This window comes from Palaemon carinicauda, chromosome 2, assembly GCF_036898095.1.
Source record: "Palaemon carinicauda isolate YSFRI2023 chromosome 2, ASM3689809v2, whole genome shotgun sequence".
Taxonomy (NCBI): domain Eukaryota; kingdom Metazoa; phylum Arthropoda; class Malacostraca; order Decapoda; family Palaemonidae; genus Palaemon; species Palaemon carinicauda.
The window spans coordinates 133,467,831-133,490,330 of record NC_090726.1 but is presented as its reverse complement, the minus strand read 5'-3'; the positions used below and the strand labels follow the sequence as shown (position 1 = coordinate 133,490,330).

At 34.1% G+C, this 22,500-nt stretch overlaps 1 protein-coding gene across 2 annotated transcripts in view; it reads right to left on the bottom strand.

Annotated features, from left to right (window-relative positions):
• Positions 1-22,500, bottom strand: part of LOC137627181 (carbohydrate sulfotransferase 1-like) — a 332,737-nt gene that overhangs the window by 277,467 nt on the left and 32,770 nt on the right. The window lies entirely within an intron of this gene.

Here is a 22,500-nt window from a genome sequence, read left to right as displayed (position 1 = left end):
CAACACTCCACGCCGGCAAGGGAAAAAGGTCGCCAGTAGAAAAACAATGAATATCTCTGTCACTCTTGCGTTACGATACCGACAAGACCCAACAACGATATGTGATAGATATCTACATTTAATTCATGAGGTCTACGACTTTAATGATGGATTGAATATCCTTGATTTATGTTCGCCACTTCAAAAAACAATCACAAACAATTATTTTCTAAGCTTTAAGTGAAATTGGTGCAAAAGGTTATTTAACTTTCCAATGTAAAATGTTAGTGAGAACAAATTAGGTAAGTATTTGTCACTTAAAATAAGATAATCTATAATTGTAAATAGTTAATTTAAGACTGATTTGGATGGAGGATCCACTTTGAAGCAAATAACTCAAGGGAATCAAATATATAAAAAGGAAGGATGGTGGAAAATATCAATTCGAACATATATTGGGAAAATACACAAAATAATGGATAATATCCTCGGCTTATTAGGATAATCAAGAATTTTTATGACCTTATTTTGCAATGGATATCGACCAAGACACCGAGTTGTTCATGATAAGGTACGAGACATGCAAATTTACTTCTGCATTACTCTTACTCCTCGATCCTTCCTTATTTTCATCAAAAGAGTTCTTTTATTCATTCGTGTACTCTTCCCCTTGTTTTATTTTACGTGTTAATGAAATAAAAAAAAACTATTTTTTATCATATATTCACATCAGGAATTTTTAAACATATGTCTAAATATAAAAGTTAAATGACTGTTTCTTCTATTCTTTTTCCTATGTCAAAAAGCCAAATTCATATTGTCCTAATAATTATTGCAGAATCTTGCAAGTAATTCCCGCCTTTTCCTATTTCTATTCTCTAATATCATATAGTAAAACCTGTAATTTCATTTTACTAAATTCTCTGACTCTAAACCATCCCATCTTTTTATTCATTTCGAGATTTTACAGTTTTATCTTCAGATTTAAAAAAAAAAATACTCTTCTTTCGATTTATGGTAGTCATAATGTCAATTCTCCTTCTTTAACTTATTTTAGTTTTTCTTGTTAGAAGATATTTGCCTATACTTCTTTCGAATTAAATTACTCAATAATTTCTGGACTTCATAGTCAACCTCCTGCTTTCTCGCTCCACAATCCAGTTTTCAATTTTTTCGTTACATAAAATATAAAAAATAAAAATTTTCCTTTCTTACTCCCCATATTTATTATGAATTCATAAGGTTCAACTGTGTCTTCTCTCTTATTATTAAAGATATTCTCGGAGTCAGGTGAGCTATTTTTAAAACCCTCTTGGGACTCATTCACGCTGTCGAATGTTTCTTGCAATACTTGTCGGTACTTAAATTACCATAAGCGATATGAATAAGAATTCATAGAATAATAATAAACCGCGAAAAAAAAAATTTATAATATGTATTTATATTTATAATGTACATGAGAGCGCGAGAAGCAAGAATTCGTCTGTTCGTCGAAAGACTTACAAAGATAGTTTGTGTGTGTGTTTTTTTTTATCTATATCGACAGTCTGGTTCCTAATTACCTACACAGAAATGATCAAAGGGAAATTTCTCTTTTTATAACCCTTTTAATTACAAAGAAAAACCATACAACCAAATAGCTTATTTTCTTCTAAACAAAACAAAATTACAAATTGCAAAATAGTATCATGGATGATATTACAACAATGGCGCTGTAAAGCAGTAACACATGCCTCAAGACGTTCAAGTGTTTGTGATGAATAACTTAAAATGAGGAAATGGTAATATCTTGATTCCACAAAATGGGAATAATTTCAAAACTTTGTGCATATTACATGACTTTTGCAAGTAATCTCTTCTTCATTTACATCTTTTAATCATTACGGAAACTTTCTGCAAAAAATTGTGACAATTTCCATATGGAACTCTCGAGAAACATTTAATCAATGTTATATTTTAATCCATTCTTACCTTTACTTCCAGTTAAGAAATGTTTACGGCCACACGTTCCGAATTAATCAGAAAGCGTTCCCTAAAAATAGGGTGATATTTAAGGTTTCCAGACGAAAAAGGAGCGTGGACCTCGTATGAGATTTAAACGTAGATTTGGCAGAGACAAAAAGTAAACTTAAAAGAGGTACTGAATCTGAAAATATAGTTGACATATACAAATACGACTTGGCAGGGTCTTTAAACTTCAACTTTCCCAGAGACAATGAAAGTAAATTTTACTTAAAAAAAGACTGCAGAAATGCAAAGTGGTCTCGGAAGGAACACTGAAGATATAATCAACTTTGAAAGTTGATACACAGAGGAAATATTAGTAGATATAAAAATAAACGGAAGAAATATTAGGCGATATGAAAAACGGAGGAAATACTAACGTATATAGAAAATGAGACATGTCAACTTGGAAGCATTAAACATGAAAACGGCAGAAAGGATCTACAAAGGGATTGAACAGAAACCAAAAATAAAGGAACTTTTCAGACGAACTGAATAAAAAAGTTGACTAGACATAAGCTTTGAAAGTGGATTTAGTTATAAAAAAAAAAAAAAAAAAAAAAAAAAAAAAAAAAAACATATTAGCGTCCATGGCAAAGATACTTAAAAGTGAATATGTAATTGGAAAATGCAATGACAGCAGACTTGTTATCGGCTATGAAGCTGAACTTCGCAAAGATACTGAAATAGTTTGACTTCAAGAATCACTGAAAGTTGAGGTGAATAACGCTTAAAAATTAACTATGAAGAGTCCACTACAGCAGATTTGACAAGACATAGAACATAGATTTAGTAGAGGTATTAGAAATGAACTTAGCAGCACCCATTAAATTGGGTCTGGCCAAAAGACTGAACGCACACCTTTTAGAGCCCCTGAAATTCAAGATCAAAGAAACGTGAAGAGTATTGTACCAACCGTGTGCCACACGATCGTACATAGTAACATTTTTTTTTTTGTATATATTATGCTTTGTATTTTCACTCTCCCCTCACACTGACTGGGACTTGAATAAACATGTCCGTTTTTCTCACCGTAAACTGTTAACAGAACCGGTTGTCAGTTGAACATGAAATTGCCTGTTATGTTTTTATGTCCATCTTGCCTGGAATTGATGTATATATAAGCTGATGTTCTGTAATAAAGTCACTCACTTACTTTCATCCTTTCTTCTTAGTCACAGCCTCTCTCAGCCCATCACATTGGTGACCCCGGAGCGACCCGCTCCTCCCGCCTTCCGCCACCCCCCCCTCACTGTTACTATGACGCCCTCAAAACATACCTTCTGCAGCAGTACTCGCCGTCACCAGCTGCCTGTACAGCAAAGCTTTTTCAGCTCTCTCAACAACCTTTGGGGGACCAAAGGGCTTCACTCGCCCTTAGGGAAATAACCAGTATCGCTCGCCTGCAACCTGCTGCAGACGGCTCTCCTTGTGAGGTGAACCTACCGTTTACCCGAACCTGTACACGCTGCCATACCCGATGTCGATAGTTTACCTATAAAGGACTTGATGACCAAAGCCGACCCCCTTACGGACAGCCACTTCATGACCTTCAAGACCTCCATCAATGCCTCCACTCCTGACGAAGAGGACACCTATTTAACGTCAACCGAAGCTGACGTGAATGCCGTAGGACACACGCCTATGAATGCTGTAGGACACACACGCCTATGAATGCCATAGGACACACATGCCTACCCCGTGACGAGCCGGAGCGGCGACAAAGCCACTCATCCTCCACCACTCGCTCAAGCCCCAACCAACGACTTCTACAGCCACTCACTGCCACCCATCGGCCGCAGTTTTGCTACTACCACTCCAGATTCGGGGCTGCCGTGAAAAAATGTACAGTATGTCATTTTTAGGGGGGAGCCATGTACCAACCGTGTGTCACACAATCGTACATAGTAACGACATTTCTTTTTTTTTATATTATGCTTTGTATCTTCGCTCTCCCCACGCACTGACAGGGACCTGACTAAACATGTCTGTTTTTCTCACCGTTAACTGTTAACAGAACCGGTTGTCGGTTGAACATGAAATTGCCTGATATGTTTTTATGTCCTTCTTGCCTGATGTTCTGTAATAAAGTCACTCGGTTACTTTCATCCTGCCTTCTTAGTCACAGCCTCTCTCGGCCCGTCACAGTATAATTAAACGAAACAGTCATCAGAATTAAAGAAAATACAAACTAAACCTGGAAAAAAAATACAGTAGACTTAAGGTAAATTATAGACTTAATACACAGACGCTTGAAAGCTGACTTTACAGACATTGAAAGTACATTTGGCAAAAGGTTTAAAGATAAGTTGAATTATACTTTAAAGCTCGCAGTGTACTTTATAGACCGGTGGAGGGTTTGGAAAATTAGATGAATAGACATAATGACATTAGAACTGAAATACTTGAAAGAGGCTTTCAAAGTTGACTTCACAGACACTGAAAGAGGAATCGGAATAAATATCGAGAAGAAGTTATTTACGAAAAAAGTGAAAATGCTACTTAAAACACCAATGAAAGTGAACTTGCTGTACACAAATAATAAATCCAAAAACTTTGAAAATTAAATTGGTAGAGATACAGATATTGGAATTGACAGAAACCAATAAAGTAGACTTGGTCGAGGACCTGGAAGTGAACACAGCTATCAAACGGGCAATGGATTTGTCCGGAATAAATAAATTGAATTTGGCAGATATCCTGGAAGCGGAATAAGGAGATGTCACGGAAATTGAACTAGTGAGACACTTGAAGAGGATTGGCAGGTAAACGGAAATAGGAAATGAATGAGACCTAACAAGATAAAAAAAAAAAAAAAATAACAATTTCGCAGAGAATGCGAAAATTGAAAGGGCTGTTGTTTACATTTCCAAAAAATTGTCAAAGCAATATATATATATATATATATATATATATATATATATATATATATATATATATATACATATATATATATATACATATATATATATATATATATATATTGCTTTGACAATTTTTTGGACATGTAAACAACAATAATTTCTTATTTGTGTGACATATATATATATATATATATATATATATATATATATATATATATATATATATATATATATATATATATATATATATATATATATATATATATATATATATATATATGTGTGTGTGTGTGTGTGTGAGTATGCGGGTGTATGTGTGTGCATGTGTATCTGAATATACATAAAGTTTGTATGATTAGCCTTGATTTTAGTGCTGCCTTTGACCGTGTTCATCATGAGGCCCTTGTTTTCCAACGCAAACAGTTGGGAGTGGGTGGATCGTTTCTTAGCATTATTATTGAATTTTCAAGTAATAGATCTCAAAGAATTATTGTTGATGAGCACCATAGTGAGTATGGGAATGTAATATCTGGTGTTCCTCAGGGTAGTATTCTTGGCTCATTACTTTTCATACTTTATGCACATGACATGTGGTTTGGCCTAGAAAACAAGCCCGTTGCATATGCAGATGGTGCTACTATCTTTGCATCAATTCTATCTCCTGAACGTAGATCTGGGGTTGCTGAATCCCTTAATAGAGATCTCGCTAAAACTAGTGCATGGTGAAAATTATGGGATATGAAGTTGAATCCTAACTAAACTCAAAGTATGATTGTAAGTAGGTCAAGGACAGTGGGTCCTCAACATCTGGATCTCAGCATTGATAATGTTTCTTTAACATTGTATGACTTTTAAAATTTTAGGTGTGATTCTCGACAGCAAATTTACTTTTGAGAAACACATTAGGTCTGTCTTTTTTTATTGCACAAAGAACTGGTTGATTGAGAAAGTCTTATAATTCTTTCATTCTACCTTGTTTCGAGTATTGTTCTCCTGTCTGGTCTTCAGCTGGTGATTCTCATCTTAATTTGTTGGACAGAAATTTACGGTCTATTAAATTTCTTATTCCTGATCTAGATATCAATCTTTGTCACCGTCGTCCAATTAGTTCATTATGGGTGTTGCATAAGATTTTTCATAATTCTGACCATCATTTACATTCAGATCTTCCTGGACAGTTCCACCCTGTTCGTAATACTAGGCATGCAGTCAATTCTGATAGTCAGGCCTTCTCCATCATGAGGCTCGGCACTACACAGTATTCTGGAAGTTTTATTCCAGCTGTCACCAAGTTGTGGAATGATCTTCCTAATCAGGTAGTTAACTCAGTAGAACTTCAGAAGTTCGAACTTGCAGGAATTGTTTTTAAGTTGAACAGGTTGACATAAGTCTTTTTATAGTTTATATATGACATATCTGTTTTGATGATGTTACTGTTATTAAAATAATTTACTGTTAATTTCTTCTCATTGTTTATTTACTTACTTATTACTTTTCCCCGTTGGAGCCCTTGAGCTTATAGCATCTTGCTTTTCCAAGTAGAGTTGTAGCTTGAGTAATAATAATAATAATAATAATAATAATAATAATAATAATAATAATAATAATACATGTACACTAATTGACACTTTTCTATATACACACCCATAAAAACACACACGTGCATATATATTTATATATATACATAAATATATATATATATATATATATATATATATATATATATATATATATACTGTATGTGTGTGTGTGTACATATATACATTTAGTAAGTGTTTGTGGGTGGGGATCCAACGAGGTGCTAATATATATATTATGCAGGTGTTGGCGTGATGACCTTTTAAGTTGTTACACATGTCCTCATAAAGCTATCAAATATTAGCTAATGGTGAAGGTGTGTGAAGCGTAGTGTAAGTTTTCAGCACTTGTGATTCAGCTAAAATTCAACAGTTAGACAATCATTGGTCAACCTTTTTTCGTTTGGAAACTCTTAAAAACCACTTTTGAATAAATATATTGATATAGAAAGTAAAAATTATGTATAAACACATACATATACACGTGTGTATATATATATATACATATATATATATATATATATATATATGTGTGTGTGTGTGTGTGTGTGTGTGTGTGTGTACCGGTATATGTATAAATAAATTGATATATAAATATCCATAAACATAACCCATTCCATGCAAATTTCACACACACTATATATATATATATATATATATATATATATATATATATATATATATATATATATATATGTATATATATATATACACATATATATATATATAATATACATATATAATATATATGTATATATATGTATATATATGTATGTATATATATATGTATATATATACATATATACATATACACATACACACTTTATATGAATATATATATATATGCCTAAAATATTCTGTTTGTTTACTTTATTACAAACTTTTCTGTGCGTTATTTTTCTCGACTGAAATTCAACTAACTGCCGTTACCCACGCAACACTTCTCCGAAAACAAATATATTCAGGTCCTTCTTTTTCCCAACACAATGGGGGATTTCATGAAGACTTGAATATACTCTGCACGACTCCTCTTAAAAATACTCGAGTCTGGAAGCAAAATGAATCTTCATTACTCACGGAGAGAATGAAATGAATGGGGTTGAAATTGAAAAGGACATAAAAAGGAGAAAATTACTCATTGTCTTATCCACAGCGGCAACGGGAATAATAATAATATTAAAAATAACAACAATAATAACAACCGGAATGCAGTAGGCTAATGACGAGAAAAAGATAAGAACAATCAATTTTTATAAAACTAATAATAACAATAACAACGACAACAAACACAATAGTAACAATAACGACGACAATAAATGATAATTTTAACGACAATAATACTAATGTTTACTATAATCAGTACTCTAGATTGTTGATACGAATGAAGATTAACCATAGAAACTGGGTCATCTAAGTTACGACATTGTTCAACTTCGTCGTGTCATGACCAGTTACTCGATGTTACAAAAACCTTGCATTGCAATAGAGCCTTTGCATCAGGCATTCGATAGGTTGGATGTGAGCGTATAACTTCATTAAATTTTATTTCTTAGTTATGCATTTTTATTATGTATTTGTTGTAATAATTTATCTTGTATACTTAAATTTAATAAAAAAAAAATTGCTACTCTCTAATTAAATCTTTCTTCATCTTCATCATCTCCTCCTACGCCTATTGACGCAAAAGGCCTCAGTTAGATTTCGCCAGTCGTCTCTATCTTGAGCTTTTAAATCAATACTTCTCCATTCCTCATCTCCCACTTCCCGCTTCACAGTCCTAAGCCATGTAGGCCTGGGTCTTCCAACTCTTCTAGTGCCTTATGGAGCCTAGTTAAACAAATATCCTTCATCTTACTTTTATCTATTTTCACCATTCTACCGGTAAAAGTTTTTAATTCATAGCCATCAAGCTCATTCCATAACAACAACAACAACAACAACAACAACAACAACAACAAGAACAACAATAATAATAATAATAATAATAATAATAATAATAATAATGATGGGTATCAAAAATCCACAGTTATATACGGTGTATATTTCAAAAATACAAAAGCTTTCGCTCGTTTTACAAAGTGCCTCTTTCAGCTGAAGAAAAAAAAACTTTCACATTTTTTCAAAGGTAAATTAAAAACATATGACAATTACAAGATAAAAGTAATTAAACTAAAGTAGTACTTGAAGCTAAAACATCAGATTCAAAAGAAATGGCAGTTTTCTAACAAATGAACGGTCTTCATGTTGAAATAGCTAGTCGCCGGGTAAATGGAAGTTTGTCGTCTATTACGGATTGTCTCGTCTAGGAGGCGGTCTATTTTCAAAACAGTTGATATTGATATCCTGCAACTGTGGCTCCCCGTTGTTGTTGGCATCATGGCTTTGATCAATATTACCAATGCCATGAGCTTGCACATGAGGAAGCAGAGGATTGGCAGGAGTATTGGCAGCTCTAAAGATTTTAAAAAACATTTCTAAAAATCACATGATTAATAATGTCATTTTTCTGATTAAAAGATTTATTATTACCAAACGTGTCCATTGTATGAATCAAGGGTCCTTCAACTACCCTCCTACGACCAATATCTAAGTCTTTATAGATAAATTTGGTGCTATTGAAATCAATTCTATATTCAAGATTTGGAGCAAGATTATAAAGCTACTATTTTGGAGGCCAATAAAGCAAGCTATTCTGTGTTCTTGCAAACGAATTTGCAACGCTCTACCATTGTGAAACATTTTTATTCTTCAGCTGAAAAGGCACTTTGTAAAAGCACCTGTATCTTTTAAATATACATAAACACATACACCGGTGGATTTTAATACCCAAGATTCTTAGACACGGGGTGGTTTTTCTTTTTTTTAGGATAATAATAATAATAATAATAATAATAATAATAATAATAATAATAATAATAAATTTGGTTAGGAGCAACTGTTATTTGCCATAAAATTAAAACCAAATCAAAACCGAAAAGGAGATACGTAATTACAGATTGTTGTTTCTTATATGACCACTATAAAAATGTCGCCGGTGTGAACCAAACTATTACTGATGCTGAATTATAGCGAAAAAAAATAGGAATTGAATAAACCAATAAATAACCAGAATATCCAAGAAATGAAAGTAATCAAGGAATAAGTAAAAATAAAAGAATAACATGAAAATTTAAATTACAGTAAAAATATACATCAGTAAACAAGTAATCTGACGTGCCCAGAGATATGAATAGCCAATAAGTAGTTGGAGAAAATGACTAAAACTATGAAATTGAAATAAAAGGATATACATAAATACGCTTAAGGGTGTAAATAATAATAAAGTAAAGTTTTGTAAATAACCATTAAGGTATAATAAAATGTGAAAATAACAGAAAAAGAGTAAAAATAGAGAAAAGAAATTAAACTGGTATTATACATTAATATAGGAAGGCCTATGGGTGGTAAACCCTAGAGAAAGAAAACCTTTCGTTAGAAAGAAATTAGAAGGAAAAAAAAAAAACACGTGAGACTTTTGAGAAGACCTCATTTTGGAAGTTGGAAATTTGTGAGAAGTTTGTCTTCACTTAATGAGCCTCATTACCGTAAACAATATCAGTTTACAAAGAAAGTTTTTTCTTTCTAATTGGAATTGTGTGGCTGATTGAAATGAATTAAAAATCAGACCAAGGGACGAGATATAGAGTAATGAATTGCAGTGTCTGGATAGCGACAGTGCTTACACACTTTTTCACATATAATTCAGTACTCATACACCTTTATATATTTATATATATATATATATATATATATATATATATATATATATATATATAATATATATATATATATATATATATATATATATATATATATATATATATATATGTATATATATATATATATATATATATATATATATATATATATATGTATATATATAAATATAATATATACAGTATATATACATACATATATATATATATATATATAAATATATATATACACAGTATATGTGTGTGAGAATATGCATGTGTATATGTGCGTATTTATTTGTAATAAATGTGTATATGTACATGTGTATAAATCAATTTGGGTTAATTTATAGAATTCGGGACATGTAACCCAACGCTGAGGACGGGGAGTCATTCAGCATCGAATTACAAAAAGGGAAAACTCTGCAATTAAACTATATAATCAAAGTTAAGGGGTTGGACAATATGACGTGTTAAAAATTGGGTGCAGGTAGTAGTCGAAGGAACAGCGCAAAAACCCTTTAGTTATCACTACAGTGAACCTCTTGAAGAGCAATGACAGCGCTAAAACCCCTCACCCCTCCTCCTCTGTTGTGATGGCCGATGTGGTAACGTCCCTCAAACTCTTTAGTTTCTTTGGTCGCTTAAACCTCACCACACTTGCGAGCTAAGGATAGGGGGGTTTGGGGGAGCTTATTAGTCTATCTACTCAATCATCAGCAGCCACTGCCTGGTCCTCCTTGGTCCTAGCTTGGGTGGAGAGGGGGCTTGGGCGCTGATCATATGTATATACGATCAGTCTCTAAGGCATTGTGCTGCTCGATAGGGCAATGTCCCTTGCCCCTGCCATTAACAAGCGGCCTTTAAACCTCTAAATATGTGTTTACGGGGACACATACCTGTTTCAAACAATATGTAAGGACGCGCCTGCTAATACTATGAGGGAATACCTATTATTCTTGCAAGCAATACAAACTGAAAGTGCGTATGTGCTAACAACAGTATATATACAGTATATTACAGGGCATTCATGTTCAGATACTTTTCAATTTACTGTTTACTAGAATTTAATCAAATTTCCAAGGATAAACCAAGACTACATACTAAGATGTTGTAGTTTATCAACACCAGAGAGAGAGAGAGAGAGAGAGAGAGAGAGAGAGAGAGAGAGAGAGAGAGAGAGAGAGAGAGAGAGACAGACAGAGAGAGAGAGAGAGAGACAGACAGAGAGAGAGAGAGAGAGAGAGAGAGAGAGAGAGAGAGAGAGAGAGAGAGAGAGAGAGAGAGAGAGAGAGAGAGAGAGAGAGAGAGAGAGAGAGAGAGAAATACAATATAAATATCTCAATATTAGAGATCATTCCTTTCCACAATAAAGATTGTTAAATACTCTTGCAAACGTATAACAACAAATTCTATATATAACCAATATGGTAATAAAAATCATTTTAAATTTCAATTGCATCTACCCATATGAAATAAATTTACAAAACAAAACATAATGCAATGAAAAATATGAAAAATGCTGTAATAAAATATACCTGTACAGAAAATCACTTGCCGGTACACACTAGACATAAAGCAAAACACTCACTGATACTGATAACGGCATTTTTTAAACGTTAGTAACATAAGATAAAAATGTATGCGTAAAGAACGACTAATAGTACAAAAACTTTTACTCAAAAAATAAAGTGCTGTCGTTCGTCAGGACTCGTGAAAAAATAACAGGACAATTCTTCCAACATTAGTTTTGGCACCACGAAAAAACATTCACTGTATTTTAAAACTTGAAGCTGTATCTGTACAACACCGGCGGAATACGTATAAAAGCAAAGCCTGCTTTCAGGTATTATTTGATTATTCATTTTCCTTAGTATATAGTGATTCTATTATCATTTCTATGCAAAATCATTATGCAATCATGTGAAATAAATTGATTTCACTAATATTCTTTTTCCTTTTAATTCAGATTGATTTTGATCAAGGCGTTTTTTTAAACAATTTCTGGTAGTTAACAGTGATTTGATACTTAATTCTTAATAATAACAATGATGCTGTATGTTTGTGATAACCAGCATAATATCTATGTAGTTGGAAAAACAATTATCATTATGACCTGATTCTAGAGACAAAGGTAAAACCATACAAACAGGAAAATAATCAAGACATTATGAAGATTTTTAAAAATGCAATCTGAACGTCATAGAATATAGCAAGAATTTGTATATAGAATTTCGAATGCTACAAAACCCCACTAATTCATATGATTGTTTTCATGAGTTTAGAATGTATACATTTCGATTGTTTACTCAAGAAGTTTGCTTAAACCATCAATACGTGTTCATAAATTGTTTTACCTTTGAAATACATATGTAGACTTTTTTTACTATAATCTGGCATGGTTCCACAAACCATAAGGGCCCAAGATAACAAAATAAATGCCAGAAACCGCACCTTTCGTGCTCAAAATACTCTACTTCTCATCACTGGGAAATATACAAAACAAGTCGGTGACTATGGAATCAAAATAAAATGTACGGGTGGGGTATAAAAGATTTAGTATAATCATAAATAGGGAGTGTCTTGTTGGTCTTATGGGAGCTGTAATAGCAATATCCTACAGCTAAGCCACATCTTTGTATTGTACAAAACTCCTGAAAGCGTTTGTGCCTCACGATGTTTCTCTGCAGTCGCTCTCTTTAGTTAATTTGCAAGCTTTGATTTTAGTAGCAACTTTTAAAGTTGTATTGTAATATTTTTCGCAAGTCTATATAAAACATACAGGTAGAGAACTGCGTCGACTCGATTAGAAAAGTGATAAACTTAGTCCTATGAAGAAAGGTGTCCAAATGCTTTTTTGTCCTTACATTAGTCATCGTTGGCTCACACCTGGGTCGACGAGCCAGGCTGGTGGGCGAACTAGAACATTTATTTGATAGTGGGTCTTTTAGTAACTCGTTCATTCTAAGTGAATCTTTATAGTCACATTCACACCCCCAGTGATTACAAAGGACTCCAGAAATTCATTATACTATGACCAGTCTCTATATTCATGAAAATATTAAAAAGCTACGAACTGCTTTAAGCAGTATTTTTTTTTTCGTTGTTAAGTTTTGAAAGACCTAATTCAACGATCAAAAACACAACCAAATGCAAAATATTAGCACTCCAAGAAATTCTTGCTAAGACAATCAAAATTTCGTCATGAAACCCAAAACCCCCTAAAATGGGATCGAATTTTCACCAACATATTGCATATTGTATCTCCGAAGGAAAGGCTTTTTTGCCCAATTCAGAATTACAGGTTAAAGACCGGACGTAAGCTATTACGGAATATTAATGTGTCATTAAGGTCTTCTTTATGTACATATACCACTTAAATGCTGAGTAAGGAATGAGACCTACTGTAACTGAAAAGGATACACAATATGCTAATTGAATATGAAGCGACTGGAGGAATAAGTCTATTGATGATCTAAATACCTTAGTTTCAACAAATAATCGAAGTTAGTACACCTAGATTAAGTTAATTCATGTGTACGACTCTTGAATAATAAACTGAAAGAGTTCAGCTTCCAATTATATATATACATATATATATATAGATAGATAGATAGATAGATAAATATATATATATATATATATATATAATTTTATTTACATACATATATATATATATATATATATATATATATATATATATATATATATATATATATATATATACAGACTATATGCAGATATACCCTATATAATAAAGAGCAAGTGCCTGGCTATAAATCATGTAAATATGAATAAATATTTCTTTCCGGTCACGCTCAGCCCTCCCAGTCCCTCGGGTGGGGGAAGAGAAACAGTCATACCCTGGTGAGAGTGGGTGCATGTATATATTCATCTAAATATTTAGCCTTAATTTTTGACGGGTCGCGTACACTAGAATATACAGTGTATATACATATATATAACATATAGTATATAATATAAATGTATAAATGTAGAGAGAGAGAGAGAGAGAGAGAGAGAGAGAGAGAGAGAGAGAGAGAGAGAGAGAGAGAGAGACTAACCCACTTTACCCCTGATTATGGACAGGCCTTCACCATGGGCATATGGAGAGTGAGAGTTCGTGAAGGAATGGAGTTTCTACTTTCTATTTCCTTACCTAATGGAGACTGGTATTGTGTAACGCGGACGGCGAAGGGAAATGAATTGAACACGAAACAAACTTAAATTACCTTTCAGGCTTCACAAACTATAATCAAGAATTAAAAACTAAGCTTGAGAGAGAGAGAGAGAGAGAGAGAGAGAGAGAGAGAGAGAGAGAGAGAGAGAGAGAGAGAGAGAACAATCTTATAACAATGACATATGATGTGTGTATTTTCAGACACAAAATCACCCAGTACATAAAACGACAGTGAAAATGTCAAGCTTGTTAGTGGAGGATTGTGAAACAGCTGATTTTACATACATACTCTCTCTCTCTCTCTCTCTCTCTCTCTCTCTCTCTCTCTCTCTCTCTCTCTCTCTCTCAGGTTACCGTTGGGAACTATCCTTTAATAGGGAATTGCTCATATTAAACTTAAATAGTTCTACTCAATTGGCCTCTTATCTCATTAGAGTTTAGTTCCTGTTCTGAAGAAACGTTAGTTTAATTTCATAATTTTCTTTGAATGGATAATTACACAAATTAATCCACCTTCTAGATACATATTTTTCAACAATTCCACTCAAACGTCCCATACAGTTTTGAAAAATCATCTCATCTTTCCTAGTTGGTTTGGAGGGTCTCTAAAAGATATCAGCGACAGGTCACGACGCCTTGGAAGATTTACCGCAAAAGGAAACTATAAAAACACCCAGAACGACTTAAAAATGGTTCGTTTTCTGTGCTTCTACCTATGGTAGCAGGCTAATTATAAACGAATCTATAGCTAGCAAATCACTATGTGCTGGCTTAGTGCTATTTTTCTACAATGATGTGCGGAATAGCATCAAACCCACGGCACTTTATAATGCACTGAATCTTATGTAGAAGTTTCTTATTATATGCTGGCTTATAATACATGTAACAATTAAAGGAAGATGAAGACTTGATTGTCCATAAAACGAATTTCCTGCCTGCTAAAATCTGATTTACAACTCTTGACTTCTTACAAAAACATTATTTCGCATGCAAAGCAATGTAGAAATCGAGAGAGAGAGAGAGAGAGAGAGAGAGAGAGAGAGAGAGAGAGAGAGAGAGAGAGAGAGAGAGAGAGAGAGAGAGAGCATATTTCCACTTCTTCTGACCAGTAAACAGCTAATTCTCCTTGACTTTGTTGTTTTATAGGTCATCACCTAATACCCTTTGATCTTTCTTATTTCTTCATGGCAAACATGTCATAAACTAAAATGTAAATAAATGCATACAAATATGTATATTCATGAATACATTTGAAAATGTATGCATTTACCAACAAATATGTTATTAGGATGTGCATAAATTCAAGTAGTATATTTGCATACTCGTTCATATATTTGTCAATACTTCATACGACAATTTGCATAATCCTGCGGGTACCCAATACGGGTGACAATTTAACGATTTAAAATGGAGCGAGCGAGAGAGAGAGAGAGAGAGAGAGAGAGAGAGAGAGAGAGAGAGAGAGAGAGAGAGAGAGAGATCAAACAATAGCTCTTAATGTAGAGTTCTTTTTTACTGAGGGGATATGAATAGAAGTGTATTTATTACTAAAAATATCATGCATTAATTAAAAAAGACCAGTGATGATATGCTTTAGAAAAGCCCATCCTACTAAGTCACTGCTGGTTACGGAAGTATATGTAAATTTTTAGACTTTAAAACAAACCTATTTACTTCTAAATAAACAATTAAGAATCGATCCTTGGTCCTGTCAATTTCATTATTCCCACCGACCATTACTTTCCCAATGTAGAGTTCTAAAGCTCACTGATGTAATAGAGTCGATGGACTTTTGAACGTGACTGTACCAAACTGCAAACTAATGCTCAGAAGGCCATGTTGCATAAACCTAGAAATTTTGGCCTTTTACGCCAGACTTAAAGGTTACTCATGAGTTGCAGAGCTTCAAATAACAGGTCTCTGTGCTGTTGCACATGTCCAAGAGACCAAACATACACGGTACACATATGATCAACACTTAAGTCCACTATCCACCCTAGTTAGGACCGGGGAAGACCAGACAAACAACTGTTGATAACTTGTCCAGTAGAACTATGGGCCACTTGAAAATTATTCTTAATTCCCACGATCAAAACGACGTAGAAACCATTAAAAACTATCGTACCATGAGTACAGAGCGAACACTGTGAGTCTGCAAAGCTTCCAATAGGCTATCACAAGTTCACGTCATTCAGAAACTTTGCATAGAAGGAAATAGGTCAAACGTAAAAAGTCAAAAGTCATGTATTTCAAAGAAGAACATGGAAAATGGAAGTTTCAGAAAGAAACATTACCAGGTTGGAATGACGAATAATCTTTAAAGGTCCACATGTAAATTGATGAAGTGTCTTTGTAAACAAGTAAATATTAGGAAAAGAAAAAATCCGGAAAAAGATTCAGACACGAAGCTAGCCAATGCTATTAGTGACGTGTAGACTGAAGAAGGGGAGCTTCAGCGAGAAACAAATACCAGAGAGGATACAAGACTGAAAGAATCACATGAATACAAAGAGGATATAAAGCCATATAAAACAAAGATAAGAAGCCTTACATCACAATGGCTGACTACTGAGTGATGGCATACTCTCAACATAAACAAATAATGCATATTGAAACAAACATAAAGGGCTAAGAGAGGCTGGTGGTAAATGGAACAGAAGTCGTACCGAAAAATTAAAGATAAACTGAAAAAAGGCAAAATCATTAATCATTAAACAAAATCAGACCTATGATACAAAATCATGGAACAACCAATTTCTGAGAGGTGCTCTGAAAGGTTCTGACTTCCTATTTAGACTAGATGGATAAAAGAGCCAGAAAGAGGTAGGCGCACCCGCCAATGTATCATCAGAATTTGCTAGTAAAAGGATAGTCATCTTGAAAGAAATATAAATACTGCAAGAATTTACAACCGTAATGAAAACCTGGACAAAACCACAGTTCCCCAAATGTACACTCCACTTATGAATTGATTTTTGACGATACATACAAAATTCAATGGTAAGAGAACCAGATGACGAACTGACCAGATATATAGTTTTTACAAATTTTCAAAATATGAGGGCGTCACAAACACACAGATCATCTAACTTGAGATGAACAGAACACTGTGTAGGAAGAGAGAGACGAGTACTGTAATTACGAACTACTTCTCTATGCAACTATAGTCAATTTCTTTTAACGAGGCGCATTTGCACCGACTCGCAGCGGTGCCCTTTTAGCTCGGAAAAGTTTTCTGATCTCTGATTGTTTAGAATTATCTTGTCCAACCAATCAGCGATCGGGAAACTTTTCCGAGCTAAAAGGGCACCGCAGTGAGTCGGTGCAAATCTGTCTTGCTAAAGAAAATTTACTATAGATGCACATCCTTTTTCAAATACCCGACATAAAGTGGTGATACAATTTAGTACATCAGAAAACAAAGAAATACTGGATCGTTATCTTTACCATGCCAAAATATAAGCAACTCTTTCTTGGCCCAGACAAAATTTCAGTAAAAAATTACCAACAGTTGCTGAATCTGCATCTTGAACCATCTCGCACTGTAATCAAATTTGTCCTTGCTTACATCACCCCTTAACGATTTTCCACTGAAACAAATCAATTGGATTTAAAAATTTAGGCCATGTAACCCAGCACTTGGGGCAGGGAGGCCACTCAGTATCCATATGCTAATGGGAAAACCTTCAGAGTTGCAAGTTGAATTAAAAGGCGCGAGAGGTTTGACAGCAAAGGTGGGAAAAGGGAAACAGAAGCCGAAGTATAGTAGAAGTATAAAAAGAGGGCTGCTAAGAGGAGATGAAATATGCACTGGCGGCACTATACCCTTACGGGATAAGATATATCGATATATTTTCAATACACACTTGTCAAAATCATATATACAAATCCGTATCTCAATAACTCAGCGTTTTAAAAAGTTATAATTGGACTCCATACATTTAAGACATTTTGTGGGCGAATAACCAAGCCACATAAAGGCAAAGATTAGTAAAAATTTTAAATGAAGCCAAATTCATCAAATTGGTTTTATTACGTTTCAAGTGGCAATTGTGTGGAACCACATAGACAAAGATACGAACATAAAGGATGAAAATATAGTTTTATCAAAGAATCATATCCAAAAGTTCATATTCCAAAAACTCCATTACATTCCGAATGGAAAGATGGTGCAGGTTTTGTGATAGAGATGAAAAAATCAGTCAGTTCGAGAAGTGTAATCAACATAACTATAATCTCATGCTGCACCAAAATAACGATAACAGGAGGTTGTGGCATGAAAAAGGCAGATAAAGATGCAGGGGAAAAAGACAGCTGAGAAGGGCAAGAAAGCCCAGGGGATAATGATTAACCGTGAGAGGTAAAAGACACGGGGAGAGGAAATGGGAATAGGAGTAGGAGTCGAAGGAAAAGACTTGTAACAGGGAGGAAAAGGAAATGATAATGAAGGACCTGTTCTGGTTCGAAAGGAAGTGGGTGATCGGTAGTGAGTTACGCCAGAAAGCTAAACCTCAATTTGGACCAACGAACGTCTTTTAAGACACACTGAAGGAACATTCTTTAACTGCTTTGCTAGAAATACATTAGGTGCCACTCTCCGTCTTGAAAGTATATGGTATTGTCATATACAGTCCTATAGCACTTATTTAGCAAGTTCCTAATATTTGTACTCGTGAGAGCTTACCCAATACTATACTAAAGTTCTGATAAGATAGGCTTATTCGTGAGTATGGCCGAGCCTAAAGGACAAAGCCAATGTATAAAAAAGATGCTCTTCACTTGTTATTCACTTGTTTTATCATATTTCTTATTACATGTTCATTCATTAATAATTGCTGTATCTTATCAGATTTTCAATTTTTTTTTCTAAATGACAAAAATACATCCATTATAAAATTAACAGCCAAAGAATTGAAAGTATTCTTCAATCTCACGTCCCCAGTAGAAGATGATATCGTCAGTGAACAAATTTCTAGGTAAAGGGTCTTTCCTTTAACCCCTTGTTGTCCTAGCTTTATAAATCATCTTCTTTACCACCATTTCATATATATATATATATATATATATATATATATATATATATATATACGGAGAGAGAGAGAGAGAGAGAGAGAGAGAGAGAGAGAGAGAGAATTTCTCCCTTTTTTGACCATTTAATGAATCTTTTTGGAATTGGTTTATCGAGTTGTTGACATATTAGTTTTCTTTCAAAATCATTTTCCCGTTATCTAAACTGCACATCAAAGCGTTTTTTGTCATAGTCACTATTTTTCTCCGGAAAAATTAATCCATCTATTCATCGTTCGTGATCCAATTAATTAATGGAAAGCAATACTTACTTATTTCTTGACACCCTTGGAAAACACGTATATGTAACTAAAAGTATGATTTTTTATAGTTACCTGGAAAACCAGATTTATATTTAAATCTACTATGACATACATGCAAAAAATTAATAACTCGTTAGCATTTTGGGTACGGCTACGGCATAGGAAAGACTAGGGGTAAAGATTCTTGAAACAGAGGAGATTAAGCAGCCTAATAAGTTAAGCTCGATTCTTACAGAGCTGGCTACGCCTGTTAAATAAAGTCACGCTCTCTGATGCGCGACAAAGGTCTTAGGTTGCGGTTGGGTACATCTGTTTTTCTTTAGACCTTGATTAAGTCAGTAGGTTTGTTGTCATATTCACTTGCATAATGAAATCAAAATTTATAGTAATAAATTTCGAACAAAATACTAAAACAAATAGGGTGATATAATTGGGAATCTAGAGTGTTTTATATCTTACCAGCAGCATCGAAGTGTTTATCAGCACTATGCATACCCCTATCTTTTTATTAAATGAAGCTGAGGTAACAGGCGAGGAAAAAAAAAGATATTGGGATGTATAAAAAGCTGTGGAGTAAGAGGAGAAAGGAATAAAGACTACACACGCGTGAGGGGGAAGGGAGGAGCGAAGAAATGAAAGGGAATCAAAATTGGTGTACAGAAGCTGTTAACTGGGAGGAAAATGGAAAGGAAATACATTTTTATTCTGTATTCTACGAGAATAAGCAAGTTACACACGAGCGTTTAGCATCAATTCTTACCAATGAATCAGCCAGCCCCAAAACAATCCAAAGGAACGCTTAATAACCATTCTTGCCACGGTCTACAGGCAACTCGGAATTGCATTAATTACCATCTCGGAAGAATTCTTTGTCACTAATTACATTCTTGCTTGCATTGCTAGCCATGCTAAAATTCTTTAGACCGTGAGGCTTATAACATTAAGTCCCGACATTTCATATCCGGTGATCAAAATCTGCATGCTTAAATTTCACGGAGTCCTGATGGCCTTCAAGAAATAACCATAAGGTAAACATGCAAAATCAAAATTGACACCTTAAAAACTATTAGATTCTACCTTTTGGTACATGTAAAAGGGACTCTGCTTACTAAGTTACACACCAACTGCATGTATTATGTTATATTGAGTATACACATCGCTTCACTTACAAATTGGTCATGCCTCGATGCGGCCCCATGCCTTTTCCTTCAAGTGTGTAGGACTCTTAATATATTTCTTATTTTATCATAAGCCAGCATACAATACCTTAACCTCGTTTAGCTGGTATATTTATAAGTTTGATTTTACTAAAAAGTAAAGGAAATAAGAAATATTTATTTTAATATAGTTACTATTGTTAAAATATTTCATTTTTACTTGTTTCCTTTCCTCACTGGGCTATTTTCCTTGTTGGAGCTCCTGGGCTTATAGAATCCTGCTTTTCCAACTAGGGTTGTAGTTTAGCCAGTAATAATAATAATAATAAAGATGATGATGATGATGATGATGATATGGGACATTGCTTTAATTCACTGAGCAAAATCAGCATTTCATTTAATATACTTAGATTTTCCCCAGACTTGAGGAGATGTTTTCACTGTCATGCTAACTAATCTATGGAAGTAATATGTTCAAGACAAAACCCTCTTGTCTACTTATAGTGTCTACACAACTTGTGAAGTTGCTTGTTGCATACTAATTTATATTATAAACTATATTAGTAGCACTAGGTGGACAACCCTTTATTCTTCTGCAGATATTATTTCTTTATATTGTTCTCAGATAGTTCTTGATTTTGTGATACGCAAAACTTCTTGTCCCCACTAAACTAGACAGGCTTCCCTGTCACATATACTGAACGGCAGTCGCAAATTCTGCGTTAAGCCATTATAATAAACCCGTATTGCCTTATTTTTGCGTTTCCATAACCAATTAATCTTAGACTTTGTTTCAAACATTGCTCAATGCTGGGAAACGTTACTCGCCAATCCATTGAAATAAAAGCGTTGGCGTTAATTTCGTAATTTACGTAAATCCTTGTTTTTCCTTGTTGGAGCCCCTGGGCCTATAGAATCCTGCTTTTCCAACTGGGGCAGTTTCTTAGCTTGTAATAAATATAAAATAATAATAATAAAAATAGTTATAATAATAACAGTAATAATAATAAAAATCATCGGTTAGATTTCACCAGCCGTCTCTATTTTGAGCTCTTAAATAAATACTTCTCAACTCATCATCTCCAATTTCACGCTTCATTTCTCAGCCATGAAGGCCTGGGTCTTCCAACTCTTCTAGTGCCTTGTGGAGCCCAACTGAAAGTTTGGTGAACTAATCTCTCTTGGGGAGTGCGAAGAGTATGCCCAACCCATCTACATCTACCCCTCACCATGATCACATCCACATATGGCACTCGAGTAATCTCTCTTAAATTTCCATTTCTAATTCTGTCTGTGCCATTTAACTCATAACATTCTTCTGAGGACTTTGTTCTCAAATCTACAAAATCTGTTGGATTTGTTTCATTGTCAAATTTTGCTTAACCCAGCCATTGTCCGATTAGCTTTATTCAAACTTTCATTAAACTGTAATTCAAAGTTCCTGTGTTAGACATCACAGTTCCTAAATATCTAAATGATTTCCCCTCATTAATACTCTCTCCTTCCAATGATATTTCATCTTCCATAGCATATTCCGTTCTAATCATCTTTGTCTTTTATTTATCTTGAGTCCGACCTCATGTGATATTTCATGCATTCTGGTAAGCAAGCTTTGCAAGTCCTGTGGTGTTCTGCTAATAAGGGCAGCGTCATCAGCACACACTAAGTCAGCTGA